Here is a 15,479-nt window from a genome sequence, read left to right as displayed (position 1 = left end):
TAATTAGTTAAAGGTAAGGTTTAGGTTTAAGTGTTAAGTTTGGGTTAAGGGTTAAGTTTAAGGGTTAAGTTTTTGGTTAAGGGTTAGGTTTAACCTGTTACTCCTACCCCCTACTTTTTCGAACATTCTGTTAAAAATTGCGCAACAGTTCAGCACCCTGCTACTCATACCAGGAATTATATGCATATGATTAGTATGGTGGATAGAAAACACTCAGATGTTTATAAAACTAAATCCCTATAACAGAACGTTACAAAAGTGCAAGGAAAATCTGACCACTGTTAAATGGAAAAATATATCCATGGTTTAAGGCTTATTGATAAAGGTGAACCAGTTAAATGGGGCCGAGGTTGCAATTAAGTTTACACGATGTCAACAGTCTTGTCATTTGCCTAGGCTTAAGTTTCTTGGTTAAACGAACAAGAGACAGCCCATTTCTTCAGGTTAAGGATATTTTGGTTGAGATTTAGGTTATTTCCAGACGTTAAGAATTACATCGGGATAATTTGATCGTTTATTAACGTTTACTAATTTAAAGTTGCATTACAAAAGTTTTCGAAGTGTTTTGTTAAAGTTTATCGGACTTTTTTAATTTTAAAAATGACGTTACGTTATAAAACGGTTTTTGTTGAACACAGTCTTCATAGATTAATCTAGGCTTATATGGGCGGATTTAATTGGGTTAAAAGACCCAATAGTGTTTATGGGACATTAGGAGTGCCAACAAAGAAGATGGTCAAAAGTAATGAATTTTTATATTTTATTTGTGTTTTGTGTAGCACCGGTGCTAATTATTTTGTTTACGTCCCCTGCGGGTCTTTTGGGGTGTTACATGCTATCAGATAATAGCTTCTCATGCTGGGTTAAAAAGCATTTTAAAAATCTTACTTGTTGCCTGGATTCACAGAGTTAGCTTTAATTCAATTTGCATGTTTTTAATGAACGTTTGAGTTTTAACGAGGTTATTAGCATTTAGCGTAGCGCATTTAGCATTTAGATGTCTAGATGGGACGCCTTAAGGTTGAGGTTAAGGGTTAAGTTTGGGTTAAGGGTTAGGTCTAGGCATTAGGGTTAAGGTTAGTTTTAGGGTATGGTTAAGTTTGGGTTAAGGGTTAGGTTTAAGGGTTAAGTTTGGGTTAAGGGTTAGGTCTAGGCATTAGGGTTAAGGTTAGTTTTAGGGTATGGTTAAGTTTGGGTTAAGGGTTAGGTTTAAGGGTTAAGTTTGCGTTAAGGTTTAGGTTTAAGGGTTAAGTTTGGGTTTAAGGGTTAAGTTTGTGTTAAGGGTTAAGTTTGGGTTAAGGGTTAGGTTAATGTTTAAGAATTAAGTTTGGATTAAGGGTTAGGTTTAAGGGTTAAGTTGGGTTAAGGGTTAGGTTTAAGGGTTAAGCTTGGGTCAAGGGTTAAGTTTAGGTTTAAGGGTTAAGGTTAAGGGTTAGGTTAGTTTTAGGGTAGGGTTAGGTTTGGGTTAAGGGTTAGGTTAGGTTTGGGTTAAGGGTTAAAGGTTAGGTTTGGGTTAAGGGTTAGGTTAGGTTTGGGTTAAGGGTTAGGTTTAAGGGTTAAGTTTGGGTTAAGGGTTAGGTTTAAGGGTTAAGGTTAGTTTTAGGGTAGGGTTAGGTTTGGGTTCAGGGTTAGGTTAGTTTTAGGGTAGGGTTAGGTTTGGGGTAAGGGTTAAGGTTAGTTTTAGGGTATGGTTAGGTTTGGGTTAAGGTTTAGGTTAGGTTTGGGTTAGGGTTAAGGGTTAAAGGTTAGGTTTGGGTTATGGTTTAGTTTAAGGGTTAGGGTTAGGTTTGGGTTAAGGGTTAGGTTAGTTTTAGGGTAGGGTTAGGTTTGGGTTAAGGGTTAGGTTTAAGGGTTACGTTTGGGTTAAGGGTTAGGTTTAGGCATAAGGGTTAGGTTAGTTTTAGGGTATGGTTAGGTTTGGGTTAAGGGTTAAGGTTAGTTTTAGGGTATGGTTAAGTTTGGGTCTCGGGTTAGGTTAGTTTTAGGGTATGGTTAGGTTTGGGTTAAGGGTTAGGTTAGTTTTAGGGTATGGTTAGGTTTGGGTTAAGGGTTAAGGTTAGTTTTAGGGTATGGTTAAGTTTGGGTCAAGGGTTAGGTTAGTTTTAGGGTATGGTTAGGTTTGGGTTAAGGGTTAAGGTTAGTTTTAGGGTATGGTTAGGTTTGGGTTAAGGGTTAGGTTAGTTTTAGGGTATGGTTAAGTTTGGGTCAAGGGTTAGGTTAGTTTTAGGGTATGGTTAGGTTTGGGTTAAGGTTAGTTTTAGGGTATCGTTAGGTTTGGGTTAAGGGTTAAGGTTAGTTTTAGGGTAGGGTTAGGTTTGGGTTAAGCGTTAAGGGTTAGGTTGGGTTAAGGGTTAAGGGTTAAGGGTTAGGTTTAGGTTAGTTTTAGGGTATGGTTAGGTTTGGGTTAAGGGTTAAGGGTTAAGGGTTAAAGGTTAGGTTTGGGTTAAGGGTTAGGTTAGGTTTGGGTTAAGGGTTAGGTTAGTTTTAGGGTATGGTTAGGTTTGGGTTAGGGGTTTGGGTTAAGGGTTAAGGGTTAAAGGTTAGGTTTGGGTTCAGGGTTAAGGGTTAGGTTTGGGTTAAGGGGTAAGGGTTAGGTTAGTTTTAGGGTAGGGTTAAGGGGTAAGGGTTAGGTTAGTTTTAGGGTAGGGTTAAGGGTTAAGGGGTAAGGGTTAGGTTTAGTTTTAGGGGTAAGGTTAGGTTTGGGTTAAGGGTTAAGGGGTCGTTTTAGGGTATGGTTAGGTTTGGGTTAAGGGTTAAGGGTTAGGTGTTAGGTTAGTTTTAGGGTAGGGTTAAGGGGTAAGGGTTAGGTTAGGTTTGGGTTAAGGGGTAAGGGTTAGGTTAGGTTTGGGTTAAGGGGTAAGGGTTAGGTTTGGGTTAAGGGTTAAGGGTTAAGGGTTAGGTTAGTTTTAGGGTAGGGTTAAGGGTTAAGGGGTAAGGGGTAAGGGTTAGGTGTTAACAGTACTGAGGATGTTGTCACATGTCCAGATGTTCTACATCAATACAGATGAAGGAAAAGAGATGAGGCCTGTGTCCCATATTACATCCTATTCCCTTTTGTAGTGCACTACTTTAGACCACGGACCAATGGCCTATAGGGTGGCATTTGGGACACATCTAGGGGACCTTTTAAAAGTAGCCTACACACTCACTTTCCAGAGTTGCTGGCCAGATCCTCAGACATCTCATCTCTCTCTGTCTCGGCCTGTTTACGAGCCCTCTCTGCCGCAGCCAAGTCCTACAGGGGGACAAATAGTGAAGAGATGGAGGGGGAGAGGGGGGGCATGTTAGGAGACAAGAACAGGAGAGAGTCAGAGTGAAGGTTCTAGTGATGTGTGTATCACAAGGCAATATTCTCCCATGTTAACATGGGAGGACAAAGAGAGAGACAGAGGGAGAGGGGGAAAGGGCGAGAGGAGGGAGGAAGAGAAAGGGCGAGAGAAGGGGGAGAGAGAAGGGGGAGGGAGGGGCAGAGACAGAGGGGGGAGGACAAAGAGAGAGACAGGGAGAGAGAGGGAGAGAGGGGGGAGGGGGAGACAGAGAAGACTGTACCTCCTGTAGCTGCATGAAGCTGGCCTCCAGGGTCTTGGCTCTCCTCTCTGACTCCCTGGCTGAGGACAGTACCTCCTTCTGGGCTGCACGGGAATCCTCCACCTCCCTCTGGAGCTCCTTCATCTGGGCCTGAGTAGGAGGGAGGAGGAGAGGAGAGGAGGAGTGGGGAGGAGGAGGAGCGGGGAGGAGGAGAAGGGAAGGAGAGGAGAAGGAATAGGAGCCGGAGAAGGAGGAAATGGAAGTCATTAGTGGAGAAATGCTAAACGGACCCAGGATCAGAGTCTACAGACAACTTCCCCCTACACCCAGGATCAGAGTCCACAGACAACTTCCCCCTACAGCCAGGATCAGAGTCTACAGACAACTTCCCCCTACATCCAGGATCAGAGTCTACAGACAACTTCCCCCTACAGCCAGGATCAGAGTCTACAGACAACTTCCCCCTACAGCCAGGATCAGAGTCTACAGACAACTTCCCCCTACAGCCAGGATCAGAGTCCACAGACAACTTCCCCCTACAGCCAGGATCAGAGTCTACAGACAACTTCCCCCTACATCCAGGATCAGAGTCTACAGACAACTTCCCCCTACAGCCAGGATCAGAGTCTACAGACAACTTCCCCCTACATCCAGGATCAGAGTCTACAGACAACTTCCCCCTCATCCAGGATCAGAGTCTACAGACAACTTCCCCCTACACCCAGGATCAGAGTCCACAGACAACTTCCCCCTTCAGCCAGGATCAGAGTCTACAGACAACTTCCCCCTACAGCCAGGATCAGAGTCCACAGACAACTTCCCCCTACAGCCAGGATCAGAGTCTACAGACAACTTCCCCCTACAGCCAGGATCAGAGTCTACAGACAACTTCCCCTACAGCCAGGATCAGAGTCTACAGACAACTTCCCCTACAGCCAGGATCAGAGTCTACAGACAACTTCCCCCTACAGCCAGGATCAGAGTCTACAGACAACTTCCCCCTACAGCCAGGATCAGAGTCTACAGACAACTTCCCCTACAGCCAGGATCAGAGTCTACAGACAACTTCCCCCTACAGCCAGGATCAGAGTCTACAGACAACTTCCCCCTACAGCCAGGATCAGAGTCTACAGACAACTTCCCCCTACAGCCAGGATCAGAGTCTACAGACAACTTCCCCCTACAGCCAGGATCAGAGTCTACAGACAACTTCCCCCTACACCCAGGATCAGTGTCCACAGACAACTTCCCCCTTCACCCAGGATCAGAGTCCACAGACAACTTCCCCCTACAGCCAGGATCAGAGTCTACAGACAACTTCCCCCTACAGCCAGGATCAGAGTCTACAGACAACTTCCCCCTACAGCCAGGATCAGAGTCTACAGACAACTTCCCCCTACAGCCAGGATCAGAGTCTACAGACAACTTCCCCCTACATCCAGGATCAGAGTCTACAGACAACTTCCCCCTACATCCAGGATCAGAGTCTACAGACAACTTCCCCCTACAGCCAGGATCAGAGTCTACAGACAACTTCCCCCTACAGCCAGGATCAGAGTCTACAGACAACTTCCCCCTACAGCCAGGATCAGAGTCTACAGACAACTTCCCCTACATCCAGGATCAGAGTCTACAGACAACTTCCCCTACATCCAGGATCAGAGTCCACAGACAACTTCCCCTACAGCCAGGATCAGAGTCTACAGACAACTTCCCCCTACAGCCAGGATCAGAGTCTACAGACAACTTCCCCCTACAGCCAGGATCAGAGTCTACAGACAACTTCCCCCTACAGCCAGGATCAGAGTCTACAGACAACTTCCCCTACAGCCAGGATCAGAGTCTACAGACAACTTCCCCTACATCCAGGATCAGAGTCTACAGACAACTTCCCCCTACATCCAGGATCAGAGTCCACAGACAACTTCCCCCTACAGCCAGGATCAGAGTCTACAGACAACTTCCCCTGGTCCAGGATCAGAGTCCACAGACAACTTCCCCTACATCCAGGATCAGAGTCCACAGACAACTTCCCCCTACAGCCAGGATCAGAGTCTACAGACAACTTCCCCCTACAGCCAGGATCAGAGTCTACAGACAACTTCCCCCTACAGCCAGGATCAGAGTCTACAGACAACTTCCCCCTACATCCAGGATCAGAGTCTACAGACTGGATCAGAGACAACTTCCCCTTCACCCAGGATCAGAGTCTACAGACAACTTCCCCCTACAGCCAGGATCAGAGTCTACAGACAACTTCCCCCTACAGCCAGGATCAGAGTCTACAGACAACTTCCCCTAGGAGCCAGGATCAGAGTCTACAGACAACTTCCCCTACAGCCAGGATCAGAGTCTACAGACAACTTCCCCCTACAGCCAGGATCAGAGTCCACAGACAACTTCCCCCCAGGAGGATCAGAGTCCACAGACAACTTCCCCCTACAGCCAGGATCCTGAGTCTACAGACAACTTTTCCATCCAGGATCAGAGTCTACAGACAACTTCCCCTACATCCAGGATCAGAGTCCACAGACAACTTCCCCCTACATCCAGGATCAGAGTCTACAGACAACTTCCCCCTACATCCAGGATCCCTACAGACAACTTCCCCCTACAGCCAGGATCAGAGTCCACAGACAACTTCCTCCTACAGCCAGGATCAGAGTCCACAGACAACTTCCCCTTCCAGGATCTTCTCCCCCCCTACAGCCAGGATCAGAGTCTACCTTCCCCTACATCCAGGATCTCAGTGTTGTTCCTCTGTGGTGTGTGACTGACCTGTATCTTGCGCAGCTGTTTGACGGCCTCGTCCGCCCCCTACTGGTGGCTTCCACCTGGTCCTCCAGATCATTCACCTCCCCCAGCTTCTTCCTCCCTGCTGTCGCCCCCGCACGCTGCCCCTCTCTCCTCCAGCTCACCCTCCAGCTCACGCACCTGGAGGAGAGGGGGAGAGGGAGGGGAGGGAGGAAGGGAGAGAGGGGGAGGGGGGAGAGGAGGAGGGAGGGAGAGAGGAGGGAGGAGAGAGAGTTAGTGTCACCCCCACATGCTCCTCCTCTCCTCCTCCAGCTCCGCCCCAGGAGAGAATGAGGGAGATTAGACACCCCCCTCCCCTCTCCTTCCCTGGTCCTACCTGTTTCCCTAGTGTCCTCCTCTCCTCCCTGTCTCCTCCTCCCCTCCCCTGTCTCCTACCTGTTTCAGTAGTTGTCTCCTCCTCCCCTCCCCTGTCTCCTCCTTCCCTCCCCTCTCCTCCTCCCCTCCCCGTCTCCTCCCTCCCGTTTCCTCCTCCCCCTGTCTCCTCCCCTCCCCTCCCCTGTCTCCTCCTCCCTCCCCTGTCTCCTCCTCCCCTCCCCTGTCTCCTCCTCCCCTCCCCGTCTCCTACCTGTTTCAGTAGTTGTCTCCTCCTCCCTCCCCTGTCTCCTCCTCCCCTCCCCCTGTCTCCTCCTCCCCTCCCCTCTCTCCTCCCCTCATTCTCCCCTGTCTCCTCCTCCCCTCCCCTGTCTCCTCCTCCCCTCCCCGTCTCCTACCTGTTTCAGTAGTTGTCTCCTCCTCCCCTCCCCTGTCTCCTCCTCCCCTCCCCCTGTCTCCTCCTCCCCTCCCCGTCTCCTACCTGTTTCAGTAGTTGTCTCCTCCTCCCCTCCCCCTGTCTCCTCCTCCCCTCCCCCTGTCTCCTCCTCCCCTCCCCTGTCTCCTCCTCCCCTCCCCCTGTCTCCTCCTCCCCTCCCCCTGTCTCCTCCTCCCCTCCCCTGTCTCCTCCTCCCCTCCCCTGTCTCCTCCCCTCCCCTTCCCCCTGTCTCCTACCTGTTTCAGTAGTTGTCTCCTCCTCTCCTCCCCCTGTCTCCCTCCCCCCCTCCCCTCCCCTCCCTCCCCTGTCTCCTCCTCCCCTCCCCTGTCCCCTGTCTCCTCCCCCTGTCTCCTCCTCCCCTCCCCTGTCTCCTCCTCCCCTCCCCTGTCTCCTCCTCCCCTCCCCGTCTCCTACCTGTTTCAGTAATTGTCTCCTCCTCCCCTCCCCTGTCTCCTCCTCCCCTCCCCTCCCCCTGTCTCCTCCTCCCCTCCCCTGTCTCCTCCTCCCCTCCCCCTGTCTCCTCCTCCCCTCCCCCTGTCTCCTCCTCCCCTCCCCTGTCTCCTCCTCCCCTCCCCTGTCTCCTCCTCCCCTTCCCCTGTCTCCTACCTGTTTCAGTAGTTGTCTCCTCCTCTCCTCCCCTGTCTCCTCCTCCCCTCCCCTGTCTCCTCCTCCCCTCCCCTGTCTCCTCCTCCCCTCCCCCTGTCTCCTCCTCCCCTCCCCCTGTCTCCTCCTCCCCTCCCTGTCTCCTACCTGTTTCAGTAGTTGTTTCCTCCTCTCCTCCCCCTGTTCGTCTCGTCCCTGCAGGTCTCTGTCATGCTGTGTCTTCATGGCCTGCGTGTTGACCTCCAGACGTAGCTTAGCATCCTCCGCGACCTGTAGCTCGTCCTCCAGCTCCTCCATCTGGGTCCGCATCTCATCCAGCACCGCCTCCAGACCTCGCTTGGTCTTCTCCAACTCATGGACCTGACCAACCCACAACACAATCAGTCACAATGAACCTGACAACAGGGGCACGAGAGAGAGAGACAAAGAAAGAGAGAGCTCGATGGAGAAAGAGAGGGAGAGAAAGAGAGGGAGAGAAAGAGAGAGAGAGAAAGAGGGAGAGAAAGGGAGAGGGAGAGAAGGGAGAGAAAGAGAGGAGAGAAAGGGAGATAGTGAAAGAGAGGGAGAGAAAGAGAGGGAGAGAAAAGGAGGAGAGAAAGAGAGGAGAGAAAGGAGAGAGAGAGAGGAGTGAAGAGAGGGAGGAAGAGAGGGAGAGAAAGGGAGAGAGTGAAAGAGAGGGAGAGAAAGAGAGGGAGAGAAAGAGAGAGAGAGAAAAAGAGGGAGAGAAAGAGAGGGAGAGAAAGAGAGGAGAGAGAAAAAGAGGGAGAGAAAGGAGAGAGTGAAAGAGAGGGAGAGAAAGGAGATAGTGAAAGAGAGGGAGAGAAAGAAGAGGGAGAGAGGGAGAGAGAAGAGGAGAGAAAGAGAGGGAGAGAAAGAGAGGGAGAGAAAGAGAGGAGAGAGTGAAGAAGAGAAAAGAGGGAGAGAAAGAGAGGGAGAGAGAAGAGAGAGAGAGAGAGAAAGAGAGGGAGAGAAAGGGAGAGAGAGAAAGAGAGGAGAGAAGAGAGGAGAGAAAGGGAGAGAAAGAGAGGGAGAGAAAGAGAGGGAGAAAAAGAGAGAGAAAAAGAGAGGGAGAGAAAGGAGACAAAAAGAGAAAAGGGAGAGAAGGGAGAGAGGGAGAGAAAAGAGGGAGAGAAAGAGAGGGAGAGAAAGAGAGAGAGAGAGAGAGAAAGAAAGAGAAAAAGAAGAGAGGAGAGAAAGAGAGGAGAGAAAGAGAGGGAGAGAAAGGGAGAGAGAGAGGAGAAAGAGAGAGAGAGAAAAAGAGAGGAGAGAAAAGAGGGAGAGAAAGAGGGAGAGAAAGAGAAAGAGAAAGAGAGAGAGAAAGAAAGGAGAGAAAAAGAGAGGGAGAGAAAGAAGGGAGAGAAAAGAGAGAGAGAAAGAGAGGGAGAGAAAGAGAGAGAGAGAGAAAAGGGAGAAAAGAGAGAGAGAAAGAGAGGGAGAGAAAGAGAGGGAGAGAAAGAGAGGGAGAAAGAGAGAGAGAGAAAAAAGAGGAGAGAAAGAGAGGAGAGAAAGGAAGATAGAGAAAGAGAGGGAGAGAAAGGAGAGAAAGGAGAGAAAGAGAGGGAGAGAAAGGAGATAGAAAGAGGAGAGAAAAGGGGAGAGAAAGGGAGAGAGAGGAAAGAGAGGGAGAGAAAGAGAGGGAGAGAAAGAGAGGGAGAGAAATGGAGATAGTGAAAGAGAGGAGAGAAAGGGAGAGAGAAAAGGAGGGAGAGAAGTGAAAGGAGAGAGAGAGAAAGAGAAAAGAGAGGGAGAGAAAGGGAGATAGTGAAAGAGGAGAGGGAGAAAAGAAAGAGAGAGTGAAAGGGAGAGAAAGAGAGGGAGAGAAAGGGAGATAGTGAAAGAGAGGGAGAGAAAGGGAGATAGTGAAAGGGAGAGAGTAAAAGAGAGAGAGTGAAAGAGAGAGAGAGAAGAGAGAGGGAGAGAAAGGGAGATAGTGAAAGGAGAAAGTAAAAGAGAGAGAAAGAGAGAAAGAGAGAGAGAAAGAGAGGGAGAGAGTGAAGAGAGAGAGATACAAACACACTCACGTTCTTCCCGACATCGTCCTTGGAGCTGACCAGGTCCTCCATCTCTGCCCTGAGGGCCTTGTTGCTTCTCTCCTGCTCCTCCAGGAGCCCTGCATCTCCTCCAAGGCCCTCCCCAGAGCCAGCGCCCGCGTCTCCTTCTCTCTCTGGCCTCCGCCTCCGCTCGGTCACGCTCCTCAGCATACTTACCGGAGATGGAACGCTCCTCTGCTAGCATCTGAGAGGGGGAGGAGGGGGTGGGAGGGAGGGAGAGAGGGAGGAGGGGAGGAGGGAGAGGAGAGGAGGGGTGGGAGGGAGAGGAGGGAGGGAGGGGTGGGAGGGAGGGGAGGGGAGGGGGAGGGAGGAGGGGAGGGAGGGAGGGAGGGAGGAGGGGAGGGAGGGAGGGAGGGAGGGAGGGAGGGGGAGGGGGGAGGAGGGAGAGGGAGGAGGGAGAGGGGAGGGGGGAGGGAGGGAGGGAGGAGGGGAGGGGAGAGGAGGGAGGGAGGGGAGGAGGGAGGGAGGAGAGGAGGAGGAGGAGAGGGGAGGGAGGGAGGGGGAGGGAGGGGGGTGGGAGGGAGGGAGGGGAGGAGGAGGGGAGGAGGGAGGGAGGGAGGGAGGGAGGAGGGGAGAGGGAGGGAGGAGGGAGGGGAGGGAGGAGAGGGAGGGGAGGAGGGAGGGAGGGAGAGGGAGGAGAGGAGGGAGGGAGGAGGGGAGGAGGGGTGGGAGGGAGGAGGGAGGAGGGAGGGGGGAGGGAGGGAGGGAGGAGAGGAGGGAGGGAGGAGGAGGAGGGAGGAGGGGTGGGAGGGAGGGAGGAGGGAGGGAGGAGGGAGAGGAGGGAGAGGGGAGGGAGGGGGAGGAGGGGAGGGAGGGAGGAGAGGAGGGAGGGAGGAGAGGAGGAGGGAGGGGGGAGGGAGGAGAGGAGGGAGGGAGGGAGGGAGGAGGGAGGGAGGAGAGGGAGGAGGGAGGGAGGAGAGGGAGGGAGGAGAGGGAGGGAGGGAGGGAGGGGAGGAGAGGAGGGAGGGAGGGGAGGGAGGGGAGGGAGGGAGGGAGGGAGGGAGGAGGGAGGGAGGGAGGAGGGGAGGGAGGAGAGGAGGGAGGGAGAGGGGAGGAGAGGGAGGAGGGAGGAGGGGAGGAGGGGTGGAGGGAGGGAGGGAGGAGGGGAGGAGGAGAGGAGGGAGGAGGGAGGGAGGAGAGAGGGAGGGAGGAGAGGGGGAGGAGGGGAGGGAGGGAGAGAGGAGGGAGGAGGGAGGAGAGGAGGGAGAGGGGAGGAGGGGTGGAGGGAGGAGGAGGGAGGGAGGGAGGGGAGGGAGGAGGAGGAGGGAGGGAGGGAGGGGAGGAGAGGAGGGGAGGGAGAGGGGGGAGGGGTGGGAGGGAGGGAGGAGGAGGGAGGGAGGGAGAGGAGGAGGAGAGGAGGGGAGGAGGAGGAGGAGAGGAGGGTGGAGGAGGGAGGGGGAGGGAGGAGGGAGGAGGGAGGGAGAGGGAGGGGAGGGGAGGGAGGAGAGGAGGGAGGGAGGGAGAGGGGAGGAGGGGAGGGGAGGGAGGAGGAGGAGGGAGGAGAGGGGAGGGAGGGGGGAGGAGAGGAGGGAGGGGAGGAGAGGAGGGAGGGAGAGGGGAGGAGAGGTGGGAGGGAGGGAGGGAGGAGAGGGAGGAGGGGTGGGAGGGAGGGAGGAGAGGAGGGAGGGGAGGGAGGAGGGGAGGGAGAGGAGGGAGGGAGGGAGGGAGGGGAGGAGAGGAGGGAGGGAGAGAGAGGAGGAGGAGGGGAGGAGGGAGGGAGAGGGAGGGAGGGAGGGGAGGGAGGAGGGAGGGAGGAGGGGAGGAGAGGGAGGGAGGAGAGGAGGGAGGGAGAGAGAGAGGGGAGGAGGTGGGAGGGAGGAGAGGGGAGGGAGGGAGGGAGGAGAGGAGGGAGGGAGGGGAGGGAGGGAGGGAGGGAGGGAGGGAGGGAGGGGAGGAGGGGAGAGGAGGGAGGAGGGGAGGGAGGGAGAGGAGGGAGGGGGAGGAGGGAGGAGAGGAGGGGGAGGAGGAGGGAGGAGGGAGGGAGGAGGGAGGAGGGGAGGGGTGGAGGGAGGGAGGGAGGAGGGGAGGAGAGGGGGAGGAGGGGGTGGAGGGAGGGAGGGGGAGGGGTGGAGGGAGGGAGGGAGGGGAGGGAGAGGAGGAGAGGAGGGGAGGGAGGAGAGGAGGAGGGAGGGAGAGGGGAGGAGAGGAGGGAGGGAGGGAGGGAGGAGAGGGAGGAGGGAGGGAGGAGAGGAGGGAGAGGGAGGGGAGGAGAGGAGGGGAGGGAGGGAGGGAGGGGGGAGGGAGGGAGGGAGGGAGGAGAGGAGGGAGGGGAGGGAGGGGAGGAGGAGAGAGGAGAAGAGGAGGAGAGGAGAGGGAGGGAGGGAGGACCGAGGGAGGAGGAGGGAGGGAGGGAGGGAGGGGAGGGAGAGGAGGAGAGGAGGGAGGGAGAGGGGGAGGGGAGGAGGGAGGGAGAAGAGGAGGAGGAGGGAGGGAGGGAGGGAGAGGGAGGGAGGGAGGGAGAGGGGAGGGGAGGAGAGGGTGGGAGGGAGGGAGGAGAGGAGAGGAGGGAGGGAGGAGAGGAGGGAGGAGAGGGAGGGAGGGGAGGGAGAGGAGAGGGAGGGAGGGAGGAGAGGAGGGAGGGAGGGAGGAGAGGGAGGGGAGAGGAGAGAGAGGAGGGAGGAGGAGAGAGGAGGGAGGGAGGGAGGAGAGGTGGAGGAGGGAGGGAGGGAGGGAGGAGAGGAGAGGAGAGGAGAGGGGAGGAGAGGAGGGAGGGAGGGAGGGAGGAGAGGAGGGAGGGAGGGAGAGGAGGGAGGGAGGGAGGGAGGAGGGGAGGGAGGGAGGAGAGGGAGGGAGAGGAGGAGGAGGGAGGAGGAGAGGAGGAGGAGGGAGGAGAGGAGGAGGAGGGAGGGAGGAGAGGAGGAGGAGAGGAGGGAGGAGGAGGGAGAGGAGGAGAGGAGGGAGGGAGAGAGGAGAGGAGAGGAGGGAGGGAGGGAGGAGAGGAGGGAGGAGGGAGGGAGGAGGGAGGAGAGGAGGGAGGAGAGGAGGGAGGGAGGGAGGAGGAGAGGAGAGGAGGAGGGAGGGAGGGAGGAGAGGAGGGAGGAGAGGAGGGAGGGAGGGAGGAGAGGAGGGAGGGAGGAGGGGAGGGAGGGAGGGAGGAGGGAGGAGAGGAGGGAGGAGAGGAGGAGGGAGGGAGGGAGGAGGAGGGAGGGAGGGAGGGAGGAGAGGAGGGAGGGAGGGAGGAGAGGAGAGGAGGAGGGAGGGAGGGAGGGAGGAGAGAGGGAGGAGAGGAGGGAGGGAGGGAGGAGAGGAGGAGGGAGGAGGGAGGGAGGGAGGAGGGAGGAGAGGAGGGAGGGAGGGAGGGAGGGAGGGAGGGAGGGAGGGAGGGAGGAGAGGAGGGAGGGAGGGAGGGAGGGAGGGAGGAGGGAGGGAGGGAGGGAGGAGAGGGAGGGAGGAGAGGAGAGGGAGGAGGGAGGGAGGGGAGGGAGGAGGGAGGAGGGAGGGAGGGAGGGAGGAGGAGGGAGGAGAGGAGAGGAGAGGAGAGGAGGGAGGAGAGGAGGGAGGGAGGGAGGGAGGGAGGGAGGGGAGGGAGGGAGGGAGGAGAGGAGGGAGGGAGGGAGAGAGGGGAGGAGAGGAGAGGGAGGAGGAGGGAGGGAGGGAGGGAGGGAGGGAGAGGAGGGAGGAGAGGAGGGAGGGAGAGGAGGGAGGGAGGGAGGGAGGAGAGGGAGAGGAGGAGGAGGGAGGGAGGGAGGGAGGGAGAGGAGGGAGGGAGGGAGGAGGGAGAGGAGGGAGGAGGAGGGAGGGAGGAGAGGAGGGAGGAGGGAGGGAGGGAGGGAGGGAGGGAGGGAGGAGAGGGAGGGAGAGGGGAGGAGAGGTGGGAGGGAGGGAGGGAGGAGGGAGGGAGGAGGGAGGAGAGGAGGGAGAGGAGAGGAGGGAGGGAGGAGAGGTGGGAGGGAGGGAGGAGAGGGAGGAGAGGAGGGAGGGAGGGAGGAGAGGAGGAGGGAGGGAGGAGAGGTGGAGGAGGGAGGGAGGAGAGGAGGGAGGGAGGAGGGGAGGAGAGGAGGGAGGGAGGAGAGGAGAGGGAGAGGAGAGGAGGGAGGAGAGGAGAGGTAGGAGAGGAGGGAGGAGAGAGAGAGGAGAGGAGAGGAGAGAGAGAGGAGAGAGAGGAGCGAGGGAGGAGAGGAGAGGAGGGAGGGAGAGAGGGAGGGAGGGGTGGGAGGGAGGGATGGAGGAGAGGAGGGAGGGAGGGAGAGGGAGGAGGAGGGAGGGAGGGAGGGAGGGAGGAGGGAGAGAGGTAGGGAGGGAGGGAGGAGGGAGGGAGGGAGGGGAGTGGGAGGAGAAGAGAGGAGAGGAGAGGAGGGAGGGAGGGAGGGAGGGGAGGGAGAGGTGGGGAGGGAGGGGAGGGAGGGAGAGAGGGGAGGGAGGGAGGGAGGAGGAGGAGAGGAGAAGAGAAGAGAAGAGAAGAGAAGAGAAGAGAAGAGAAGAGAAGAGAAGAGAAGAGAAGAGAGGAGAGGAGAGGGGAGGGGAGGGAGGAGAGAGGGAGGGAGAGAGGGAGGGAGAGAGGAGGGGAGGGAGGGGAGATGAGAAAATAACAGATTTTCACAGGTGGAGGCAAAGATAATAGCTGTTAAAGGTTGGCAAGACAGCACAAACAGATACGGAACCAGGCTAAGAAATGATATCTGTTGTGTGGAGGGTGTTGCGGGTTGATTATGATACTTGTTGTTACTGACTTCCTTTCTTAATTGCCCTGAGGGGATAAATTAAGTTGAAAAGAGTTGAAAATTGAATTGAATTGAATTGAATTGAACTGAGTTGAATCGATTTGAGTTTAATGAGTTGAATTGAGTTGAAATGAATTGAAATGAGTTGAATTGAGTTGAATGAATTGAAATGAGTTGAACTTGAATTGAACTGAGTTGTCTGGTTTAATGAAGTTGAATTGAGTTGAATGGACTACTAACCTGGTCAAACTTCCTGTTTCTTTTCCAGGTTAGAGACCAAGTTCTGGTTGTCCAGGTCCATCAGAATGTCCTCCAGTTCCTGCTGTAGTCTGATCCTGTTCTTCAGTTTATCATAGGCACACACCTTCTCCTCATACCTACAAACACACCATGGAGGAGTAACATGTATACCTATGGTTAGTTATATATATTATATATACAGTATGTCTATACAGAGGCAGGATCTTCATTTGACCAGTAATGTCGCAGCAAAATAATCCTGCAGCAACAGGATTTCAACGCTTACAGTCCATAATGTTGCTACGAGCTCTAGTCCCCCTCTCGTCCCCCTAGTCCCCCTCTCGTCCCCCTAGTCCCCTCTAATCCCCCCCTCTAGTCCCCCACAAAAAAGTGCAATGCTGTTAATATAACTGTGCTTGGTGCAGGTTCTTCAGTGAATTTATTTAAATCACGAAGATCATCTGCTCATTCCTGCCGCGCAGGAAAATTCTCAGCAACAAATTGGAGGATCAAATTAAGATCCTACACATGTTTTATTATAAATATATCAATTGTTATATACAGTATATTTATCATGTATGTGTACTGTCGTACTGTGAGTTGGCAGCCTCCAGGTCTCCTCTTCTGCATGCTTTCTTCCTCCTCCAGGACTTCCACTGTTCCCCTGCTGCTCATCCAGATGCTTCTTACAGTCAGACAGCTGGACGAGAGAGAGGGGGGTCAAAGGTCAAACTCTATATTCTCTTTCTGTAACACTACTGACCTCTCTCTCTCCACTGACCTGGGTATGTTGAGGCTGGAGGCCTGTCTCTCTACTGACCTGCATGTTGAGGA

At 55.0% G+C, this 15,479-nt stretch overlaps 1 pseudogene; it reads right to left on the bottom strand.

Moving 5' to 3' along the window:
• Positions 1–15,345, bottom strand: part of LOC127923503 (myosin heavy chain, embryonic smooth muscle isoform-like) — a 29,176-nt pseudogene extending 13,831 nt beyond the window's left edge.
• Positions 15,346–15,479: the final 134 nt, after the last annotated feature.

This window comes from Oncorhynchus keta, unplaced genomic scaffold (assembly GCF_023373465.1).
Source record: "Oncorhynchus keta strain PuntledgeMale-10-30-2019 unplaced genomic scaffold, Oket_V2 Un_contig_29918_pilon_pilon, whole genome shotgun sequence".
Classification (NCBI taxonomy): Eukaryota; Metazoa; Chordata; class Actinopteri; order Salmoniformes; family Salmonidae; genus Oncorhynchus; species Oncorhynchus keta.
Note: the sequence above shows the minus strand (reverse complement) of the source record. Positions and strands in the feature narration are given on the sequence as shown.